Genomic DNA, 8,652 nt, shown 5'->3' on the forward strand with positions numbered 1-8,652 from the left:
CCTTGGCCATCAGCTGCTGACCTGGGTGCCCCCTCCATGCTGACTGTGTGATTGTTCTCAGGGTGTTTTTGGCAGCGGACTCCTCACTGGGACAGACGGCCTCTAGAAACTCCTATGATACCTGCTTCTTATGCTACCTTCCTCCCCTCAAATCCTCACAAATGCATGAATGGGGAGTGTCAGTTTTTGATGAGATTTCTGGGAAGTTGGGTTTTAAACAATATTAAGTATTTCAGGTTGTTTTTGTCCATAACCAAAATATGCTTCCACAAGTACTTCAAGGCTAGTGAGCTAAAGCACAAACATGCCCTGTTAGACGCTTTGGTCTAGTTTATCCATAACCATTGAGTGAACTGGAACAGAATCAGTAGTGTTAGTCTTTGCCCTGAGGGTGGAAACAAAGTCATTCAGCAATTGAAGAAGGGATTGGTGGTCCAGTGAAAAGAACATGGGCTGTACATATAACACTAACTAGCTTAACTAGTTGTGTGACCTTGGTTAAGTCACCTTTGCACTCTGTAAGGTAAGACTAAGATGTACGTCCTTCTGGCCCCAGAAGGTGCTATGTTGATCAAATGAGATATTGGCTGTGGGATAGTTTTTAAAAATTTATTTTATGTAAAAATATATTTTACATAAAATTTATTTTATATAAAGATATATATATACACATATGATATTATATAAACTATAAACACCACTTCCATTAAGCCAGGAGCTGAGTCACTCAGACTGGCAATGAGCAAATGATGAAAGACAAAAGGTCAGGAACAATCTAGACGTGATACTGAGCTGAGTCATTCTCCTTGGGTCCTCATTACATTGTGGCAAGTCAACAGAGGGTAACAGTGGAGGGCACATCAGGTGAACAGTAGAAGGAGAGACATTGAACTTTTGTTTGGGAAGTGGTTCAGATGCTAGAAGGTGACTAAAAAAGGAACAGATTGGCAGCTGAGGACACCCCATCAGTGAGCTGTTATTCCTTCCTTCCTTCATTCAGTCAGTCAGTCATTCTACTCATAAGCATTGAGCTCCTATTATGTGCAAGGCATGGGGCTAGAAGCCATAGGGGAGGCAGGTGGCAAGACATAGTTCTACCCTCAGTCATATAAGTAACATAGCCTGGAGAACTGCAAGTTGAAACAAGTGTTGTAAATTAGGCATGGAAATCCCTCCCTCCTCATGTCTTAATCTCTGTTTAAATTTTAGGCAAGTTCACCATCCCATCCCAAGAAAGGATGTAGGACTAGCGCTTCCTACGTATGTGTTCCCATTTAGCCCTTTGGATGTAGGTATTCCACTGAGGGGCTGTGCATGTGATGGGGAGGTAAACCAGATGAAAATGCAGGAGTAAAGTTTTGGTTGTTTTGAAAGAAGACCTTTGAAAAAATTACAATGCTGTAGGATAGGACATAGTTGCCGAATGAGGCGTAGGACAGTCTCCAGGTTGGCCTAGTGGAAAAGAGCCAAGGGACAGTTCTAGTCTTGCTTCCAGGGCACTGAACTACCTCAATCCACTTAGCCCTCAGTGTTTCTGCACCCCCATTTGTAAAATGCAGATCATGATATCTACCCATTTGGAGTGTTGTGACAATTAACATAGTAATAAGTGTAAATCACCAATCACGGTGCAGGTCAGATTGGTGCTCAGTAGAATTCATGGCTCCTCAGGTCAGCTTTTCCCCAAGGGTACATACTGCCCCAGTTATTATCTTCTGGAGTAGATACTCCTTCAGTTATTGTCTTCTGGAGTGGATAATGCCCCAGTTATTGTCTTCTGGAGTGGATAATGCCCCAGTAATTGTCTTCTGGAGTAGACACTACCTCAGTTAATACAATTGGAAGGAACTGGGTCTTAATAATACTTTTCTTCCAACTACACAACTTCTTTGAAAATGCCATATCAATATCAAGCTCCCACTCCCCCCGTGTTTTGGATATTCTCAATATACAGAAAGGACTCCTTCCTATGAGATCAAATGTTATTCTTTATCTGGCTGGATACATGAGAGGTTGGGATAATAACCAGGGTCCTGTGCCTTGTGACCTTTGCATTTGTCTAAACAGGGGCTATAGTCTTTGGAAACATAATTTTCAAGGGTATTGTGACTCTTCCCTGAGTCTGCAGTAGGATGTATTGGATAGAAATAATTTCACCTGCAATATTTAGAGGTGGGACTAATGTATCTTCATATCTTTTCAAACTCATCTATTCTTATTTAAAAGCAATGAATAATGACAGTTTGGAAAGATGTACTTGTTCATTGGCGCAATAAAAAATAAATGGCATTGCAATGCAACGTTCTTAATGTCCTTCCTGGAGAGGAAAAAAATAATTGCTACAAGGAATTAGAATTTAACTCCTTGCTCTCATTCCTTCACAAAGGTTCACAATCATTTTTACCTTTTTTCAAAAAAAATTTTCCCTGTGCTTTGCTCAATCTAAGTGCAGAATATTTTACATTTACATGTACACATTAATATTATTTTTTATCTGTATTTGGTCTATTGATAACAAAATAAACTTTCGTTTTTTTAAACTTTCATTTTTGAATTTTTTTGGTAAAAAACTTAAAGAGCTTTAGAGACTTAAATTCAGCTTATAGAGTTTGGGTATCACTCTCCCCAATTTACAGATGAGTAAATAGTAGGGACTGGCAATCTTTATCTCACACTTTCTAACATGACAGGAGTCTCAGGAGAAAGCTCTAAGTAAACGCAAAGTAAACATGTCCTTGAGGGAAAAAAGCGGATAAATGTATGTTAAGGAAGAGAGGCTCTTAGTATTATTTTCTGGATTCATTAGAGAATGAAGAACAGAGTTAAGTTATATTCATGCTTCTAAGATTGTTTCAGTGGTATCGTCGAAAGGGAGTCAGGATATATTGATTCTGAAACACGCTTTTTTGCTAACTAATAATGTGACCTTAAGGATATCATTTAATGTTCTTGGAGCTCAGTTTCCTCATTTATCAGAAGGAACAGTAGACTTAGAGATAGAAAATTGTTAGCATGTCTTTCTACCACTCCCAGTCTTGTGTTCATAGCAGACATTAATATCAATGTTGGCACTAGTCCCTGTTGAGACCACACTTGGCCTTGGCATATTTTCAGTATCATGCTCTAGGTAGCTACAATCAATTGATGAGGGTTAACAATTGAAGTAAAATCAATTTGCTACCACTGGACTGGAAGATTTCAAAGGTGTCATCTAAAATCTTAGGCTTCTCTTTCTTACACAGCTTGCCTGAACTTAATAACAATGATTTAAAACAACTGAACATTTGGAAAGCACCCATAATACCCTTTGTTAGACGGAAGCCCCCGGGCACATGGCCCCAGACTAATGAAGTACGTAAAACATCACATGCATGGCCCACAGCAGTCAAGTGCTCTCTGATGGGCTGTTGGGGTCTGACCTCAGGATACAGAGATATCATTTGGTTTCTCCTAAACATAAGCTGTACTGTGTGATTTAAAACTGTGCCACAAGCAAAGGAAAGAAAACACTTAACAATAAAAGATCCAGATATTGGCAGCAATACACTATTAGACCTCTGAAATTTTTGTTTTTGTTGCTGTTGAGATGGCACACCAAAGGCCGATAGCTCTGAGCCCTATTTTGCTTAGCCTCCTGGACCTAACTGGAGAATGACATATATTATTAGCAGGCTGGGTCTGCAATAAGGAATTCCATAGTTACATACATCACCCAATGGAAATGACTTACTGGAACATATTGTTTAATGATTGCACTGATTAGGTACCTAGGAATTGATGCTAAAACACATTGTCCCAGCTTGTTTTATTTTATTCTGGACACTAAGTTTCCTCAGGCTGGAGAAATCAAGACATCAATACAAGAAACAAGGCATTTTGAAGTGCACTATTGATTTATACTTACAAACGGTCAATAGCCTTGGGGCAAATGAAGGCTTTTGTTTTGTGAGTTACTTGTGATATGATTTGAAGCTCAGTCTCCTTCCAAAATGAGTCTATAAATTGATACTGATGAGGACACGCTGTTTCTCCTCTGTCTGCAAATAGCTGCAATTCTTCCCAGAATTTCCTCACTGACTTAAGAAGACAATCCAATGCTACTGCTCTGGTGCCAGAAAGATGGAGCTACTTGAGGTAGTTTAAGGTCAACTCAAGGGGGAAGTTGTAACTGTGTCAATTCTTCTGTAATGTCCCATGTACACGTTCATTTTTCCCTTCCTGCTCTTCTCATCTCTGTATAGCAAACATATATTGAGCATTTTTATTAGTTTACTTAGGCTGCTGTCGTAAAACACTACAGGCTGGGCAGCTTGCACAGCAGCGATTTATTTTCTCACAGTTCTGGAGGCTGGAAGTTCAAGATCGAGGTGCCAGCAAAGTTGGTTTCCTCTGAAGGTCATAAAGGAAGGATCTGTTGCAGGTCTTTCTCCTTGGTTCCAATATCTCAATTTCTTCTGCAGTCACTTTCCTCCAATTAAAAAAATCTGTCAGATCAGACAACGTTTCCTGCCACTTGCACAGACATCATTTATGTGGAAAGGCACGAAACTAGATAGAGAACGTTTATATAATCAATATACTTGTTATTTCGTTAGTTCAAATTTGAAGCCTCCATCAGTTGCACTATCCATTCACACACAATTCCACAGTAAAATCTTTTTATTTCTTCATTACCTCAGCCAAAGGAAAACTCCTAAGTCCATTTCAAAGACAGAATTTGCTTAGAAATAACTGAAGGTTTCCCTTTGCTCCAAATCCACAGCCCCTGCACAGGAATCCTATAATATCATTTCCTGGATTTTCTTTGTTGTGGTCTTGTTTCCCTCTTAATTCACACCAAGGTATAGTGATGAATACCACCATTATTTTTTATTCAGATTTCTTACCCTCCAAGTTCTTGCTCACTAGAAGTGCAATTCTTTCTAAAAGGAAGGCTTAGAAAGTATGGTGGCCCACTCTTAGAGCTTACTGCAAGGAATAAGAAAAAAAAAAAGTGGTGTCTTGAACCCTTGTCTCTGCTTTCCAGACCTTGTGTGTGCAGGACTACAAAATGACTGGTGATCAAACAACCCAATAGAAAGAACCAGATGAATGGAGGAGACTTGCCTTCACATAAGCTGTTCTGTGGCTGGGAGACTTGGCATAACCTTGACATTACCCAAACTTTGATGGATATAAGCCAGGCTCTTAACTCGATTTTAATGTGGTTTCTGAGCCTGAGACACACACTTACATATTGTATACAGCTGTGGCTGCTTTCAAAAGCAAAAACCTCTGTGCTAATGATTTTGTTTTGTTTTGGACAGTAGTATCATACTTGTATTCCTCAATATACCTCTAAAGTTTTCCTCTCTATGAAACCAGCAATTTTATCTGGCTTTTGGTTTCTAATTTATGTCTCTAATTTGGCTTTGATTCAAGGTGGATGGCTTCTTCAAATGTTATTTCTCTGGAAGTCATCATTTGTCTGAGCCCACTGTCAAGAAATAGCTGTGATGAGTGACTGAGGTCTCATATTCAAATATTCTCAAAGCGGGAGGGTCCTTATAGAGTGAAGAGTGAAGTCCTTTCCTACCCCTCTCTCCAATTCAAATACAAACAAAACAATGACCCAGGCTCTTATGAAAGAGGCTTACATCCCACCAGATCTGCCCATGTTTCAATGTCAAGGTTGGCTGAGCCCCCATTTCCAATCTGTAGATGGAGGAGGAGCTGAGTTCTTCATTTGATGCTCTGTTTTAAGGAAAAGGAAGATGCTGCAGGGTAGGGAGTACTTTTTTCCCCAGTCACTCTTCATCTACCCGTATTAGTAAAAACTAATAATAAAAGCTAATCCGTATTAGGTCCTTATTACTACCCAGGCTCTATTTTTTTTTTTTTTATCCCTCCCTCACCCAGCTGCCATGTCTCAAATAAAGCCACAGCCTCAGTTGTTTTCACAACTACTCTTTGCCGGGAGGAAGTGGGAACAAGTCAGATCCCAGACCTCCTCAACGCCATGTCTCCCCATTCACAATACAGACCAGGTAAAGGGCTTGGGCTGAGGTGTGTATGAGGTGGGTTTATTCTGCCTCCTCTTTCTGTACAGTCAGTGTAAAAACACAGCCTGTGGTAAGCACCGGGAGGCCCCAGGCCCTATTTTAAGCCTTTTGCAACTGTTAGATCACTTAACTCTCACAACACCCCTATAGTAGTTTTCATAGAAGGGGAGACTGAGGTAACATGAGATTAAGTCCAAGGTCACAGACTAGCAAATGGCAGAGCCAAGATTTGAACCCAGGATGTCTGGGTCCAGAGTCTATGTTTTTAATTTCATACATAATTTAATAGATATGAACCACAACTTCATATATATACATCTAATCAAGTAATTTTTGAGAAATACTTTAAATTTAACTAGTAATAATGACTATCTAATATACAAAATCCGTGTCTTAATATAGGAGTTGGTTGTAGAATAAAACACAAGGAAATTTGCAGACACAAGGAAATTTGCAGACAATAGAATATCTTCAAGCATTACAAAGTGCTACACTCAAGGGAGAAAAACATGAGCTTACATTATAAAGCCATAATTTGGGGAATTCTTTGACAAAATAACACTCCCCTCACCTGCCACAGAGGTACCACTCATCTTTGGACAGCTCTTGCCGAGTAGGGCTTCGTGGGCCACCGGATCAAACATATTAGTTCTGGAGAACACTGGCCAACATGTGTAAAAAGTAGGCCATCCTAACATCCATATAAATTGTGACTCTCCACACTTTCCATCTATAAAAAGATTTCCTGGATGAAGGAGAGAGAATGATAACAAAGGCCAGACAGAGAGGTGATCTTCGCTAAGAATTTTGCCTCAACGGTAGAGAACCTTTAAAACCAAAGTCAGGTGCACTGGTGCAGCCTGGCCTGCAGGTGGGTGCCTGGGAGCTCGGGATTCTGCTTCCATGTGTCTGGGGTTGGGACCCAACACCTGCATGTTTAAAAGGCTTTCATCCCGTTGATTTCTCTGCCCAAGATGTCTTAATCCATTCCAAAGCCTTCGGTTTCCTATTTGGTTTATACATCCAAAAGCAGACTCATATACAGAACTCTGGAACGCTCAGTGCTTGTGTTTAGCTCATTAAAAATCCTAACACATTAACAAGAGTGATGTTTCCATCCAGTGAGCATTTTGCCTACTCTTAATATAGAGATGCACTATGGAGCTAACCATTTCTAGAAATGTACTTAAAAACCATGCAGTTTCTCTTGTCTCACCGCTGGCCTTGAGTTCTGTCTACGGCCCTTGACTGCTCACTCTGCTTGTTGAGTGAAGACCCTCTCAGGCCCCACCCGGGGCAAAGACCAAAGCAGGAGAGGAGAGTTAGCATTTTATTGGTCAATGGTGACATCATGCTTTAAATATCTGACTTTGGGGATTAGAGTAATTGAAAACATGCTTCCATTCTCTAAACACCACTGTAACACTGCTTGTCTCTCACATCTGTAAAACTTTTCTCCAACTACAATTGTCTGTGTATCAATGTTTTCTTGAATATAAGGTTTTATTCTGTCCTGTTCATAGGCAAGGAGAGTAGTCAGTAACTAACAGATTAATCAGTGTCTCCCATTTTACAGAATGAAGAGTTTCTAATGTTGGTGGAGCACTTTATTACTTATAAAACTATATATTATATCAGTACATGTATGTATCACGCATTATATCATGACATAGCCATTTTCTTTTTCACAGACTTGGAAGAAATATGAAAGATCTCTTAGTTCAAATCTTACACAATTTTTCATGTTATAAAATGAAAAGCAATTTTTAAAACTTCAAATCATAAGTTCATGATATCTTCTTTTGAAAAGAACTTGCATTTTTCGCTCGTGCTCTATCTTTTTCTCGTTCTCTATTAGGCTTTTAAAAATCTTGTCCACATATGTATACGATATATTGTATGTCCTTATTTTATCTGCTTTGACAGTTACTATGTCTGACTACTGTTCCTATAGACAGATGACCGATATGTATATATATATACACAGATATATAGGAACATACATGAAAGGTGCCAAAAACATGTATACATATTTCAAGATAGGAAAAAACTGTATTAAAATTGTAATACTTGATATATACTGATAACAGAAGGTAAATACAAGTCATGTTTGACTTCTGCAATTACAAGAGGTGCTCAAAGTGGTTACCATCAGCCTCCAGACACTTCTGATTATGGCAAACATTGGTAGACTCCTGTGGCGAGCGTGTAACCTGTTCCAACACCTCAGCAGAAGCAGCAGGACGTGTTGCTGTGTGAGGCCTCCTGGATCTTCTCTTGTGCACGTACACCCAGTACCATGCATCTCAAACTTATCACGAATGCGTGCAATTGTCAGGCGTGTTGGAGGTTCTGTGCATGCTCACGCCTCCATTGTCATTGTACTTCCACAACGTTCTCGAATTTCAAATACCACTTCAAAATGGACTTCCGCTCCTTGAACGACAATTGTGCTTCTGCCATTTTCTTTGACTGTCCTGCCTGTCACATGGTGACACTAGCATTCATTTGATGAACGCCATCTTTTGAGCGAATGTCATACTACACATTGCTACCGTAATTCAATTCAACCTGGAAAAGTAATACGTAGATAACATCTCTTCAAATGTGT

At 39.6% G+C, this 8,652-nt stretch overlaps 1 non-coding gene across 1 annotated transcript; it reads right to left on the bottom strand.

Moving 5' to 3' along the window:
• Positions 1–5,996: 5,996 nt before the first annotated feature.
• Positions 5,997–6,128, bottom strand: LOC141570924 (small nucleolar RNA SNORA51). Its single transcript, XR_012495366.1, has one exon. It is a non-coding gene; the product is annotated as a small nucleolar RNA SNORA51 (small nucleolar RNA).
• Between the last annotated feature and the right edge of the window lie 2,524 nt (positions 6,129–8,652).

This window comes from Rhinolophus sinicus, linkage group LG03, assembly GCF_036562045.2.
Source record: "Rhinolophus sinicus isolate RSC01 linkage group LG03, ASM3656204v1, whole genome shotgun sequence".
NCBI lineage: Eukaryota > Metazoa > Chordata > Mammalia > Chiroptera > Rhinolophidae > Rhinolophus > Rhinolophus sinicus.